General features: G+C 42.8%; 1 long non-coding RNA gene across 1 annotated transcript; it reads left to right on the forward strand.

Annotated features, from left to right (window-relative positions):
- Positions 1 to 266: 266 nt before the first annotated feature.
- LOC134126078 (uncharacterized) lies at positions 267 to 2,245 on the forward strand. Its single transcript, XR_009955875.1, has 3 exons — positions 267 to 559; positions 897 to 934; positions 1,236 to 2,245. It is a non-coding gene; the product is annotated as an uncharacterized LOC134126078 (long non-coding RNA).
- The last annotated feature ends 260 nt before the right edge of the window (positions 2,246 to 2,505 follow it).

Genomic DNA, 2,505 nt, shown 5'->3' on the forward strand with positions numbered 1-2,505 from the left:
TGTTTGACTTAAACAACTACACTTAAGAGCAGGTTTGTGAAAATCGTTTCAGTTTAAGGACAGAAGCTGCTCCGTGGCACATGAACAGAATGAAACAGCAGACTGAGGCACTCAGCTGGCGGACCGGGCAGCTGGTTGCGAGTTACGACACATCTAACCTGGACAAATAACACGGACAGTTCAATATATTTACATCTGGATTTAAATAGACGTATTCTGCAACATACGTCATGGTGATGTTACTAGAGAAAATGGTGCGGCCCCTTTAAGAGCTACACGCACGGGCTACGGAGGGGGAGAGCGCATGAGGAAGTTGTGTTGTTGTTGTGATGACGGAGTGGATGTAGCGGCCGGAGAATTGTCTGTACTGTAACTTTGTTACTCAGTGTTAGATTAATAAATCCTCAAAGAAAGTAAAGCGGACTTTTATTCACCAACCCCGGGACGAAGGGAATTAACCCCAAAGTTTACTTAGCCGACAGTACTTTGGCCCTGGAGCAGACAGCAACGCCTCCCCCTGCAAACTCCGACTACGGTCAGAGACGGACCGGCAGGAAAGGTGAACACAAGGCTAACGAAGTTAATTGTCAACATTAATGTGCCTGTCATGGTATGAGGCCAGACGTGAGTTGTGTTCTACATTCAAGAGGGTTTTTATTTAGCACTGAACAATAACAACCAGCATACGTCTTTTAGCTAAGCTAACTACGGTAGCTTCACGGGGATAAAAGACCCCTCTTCACTCTATCAGCGCCACTTTGTTTACGTTTCCGTGTGCCCTAAATAACTTGGCCCGATTAAATCACTTTATTTACACACTTTGAGTAGAACCGTGCTCGCAGCAGCTAACTTAACTACTTTGTTGTTTAACTTCATTGTCTATAATCTGCCCGCAGCGTGCAGCCGGGCGCAGCTAAATGACACGTAATGTATTGTGCGTCTTCAATGCTTTTCAATATGTTATATATTTATTGCCTTCACAATGAGCATGAATCTAACATTAAATGATATGATTAATATGCCCCTCATTCCAAAGAAATAATATACACACGTCAAGCTCATTATGGAGTTGAAACAACAAATTACTAAACTGTAAACAGTTAATATAAGAGAAAAAAATATTGTAATCAAGATAAATGTTTTCAAAACGTGTGATTAACTAGTTAATTGTCTATAATCTGTTGACAGCCATAATCGTATTCTGATAATACACGTTGGTGCTCAAATATTTTCAGATGGCCCGTGCAAAGTCATGCCACCAGTCTGAGGACATCACTGGGAATGGCACATGGGACACGTGGCTTTCAACTCCAGCGAGGTGGGAAAGCATTTCTTTATGTATATTTTGTTCTGTCTGCATAATTGTAAAAGACTTCTTCCCGCATTCGTACAACAGCATTCCATATCGTGTGACTGTCGATGGATGTAATAATTTGGCCTTCTTTTTTTCTTCCACCACACGGCACGGGTGGGCTTCACCGCGGGCAATCGTGGCAAAGACCCAAGTCGACTGGACCACAGCGGAAAATGATCCTTCCAGAGAAGAAGTTATTTACTTCTACAACGAATGGAAGAGTTACAACTTCCAGATGACAGCTCGCCGCTCATCCTTCTGGGCAACTTGAACATCCGACAGAACTTATGTGACCTACTGCGTTTATTTTCTCCTTTAGCTCTCATTTAAGTATTAAAATTCGCTGTATTTTTGCAAGAGAGGCACCAATCCTATTTGAGTGACGTTTCGATTGTGAAATTGTATTGGACCATATAGGTCATCTGCAGAGCGTTGGCCCCTGGCGCAGTAAACCAGGGTTTGATTCTTGGCATGCACAAGACTCCTCATGTGACTTTAAATGAATCCAGAATGCAATATTTGTTCAGTATGCAAGGGCAGTGATTTATTTAGTCATGTTTGGTCATGTTTTGGTTTTTTTACATGACAATATGGTTTGGTACATGCTGAGTTAATGAATATACATTCTAAAGTGCAATGTCCATATGTGAATAAGAGTTGTATACGTTTATCATAGTCAACATGGTGTGGAAATATCCCTTATGTAGTTGGTCAATGGGAACTATAGTAGGCCGTAATAACAGCTAAGGTAATTACAGGTGGATATTTCTGGGAATTAACCTTAAATGAGACTGCATTTATGATATCTAAGATATACAGGACAAGAAAAATGCACTGGATGTGTATATGTGTTGAATCAATTATACAGACGCAAACTGGAGAACGAGACAAGTGTTGCTGTGATACTTATTGTGGTCATCGTGCCCGAGACCCGTAACAATTACTCTGCAGGTCTCTTGCAGCTCGGCAACAGCCTGGTGTCGGTGGATTCCGTTCGCGAGGCCGCAGATTCAGGTTTGAATGGCAGCCCCGAGAGTGATTTGTTTAGTCTCTTTAGTCTTTTTTGACCCGCGAGCCCGGCCGACCGCCGCCCCGCCCCGACGTGCGAGAATAGGCGAAGGCCCGTTCATCGCTGCTTGCAGCTTTAATTA

The sequence above is a fragment of the Pungitius pungitius genome, chromosome 1 (assembly GCF_949316345.1).
Source record: "Pungitius pungitius chromosome 1, fPunPun2.1, whole genome shotgun sequence".
NCBI lineage: Eukaryota > Metazoa > Chordata > Actinopteri > Perciformes > Gasterosteidae > Pungitius > Pungitius pungitius.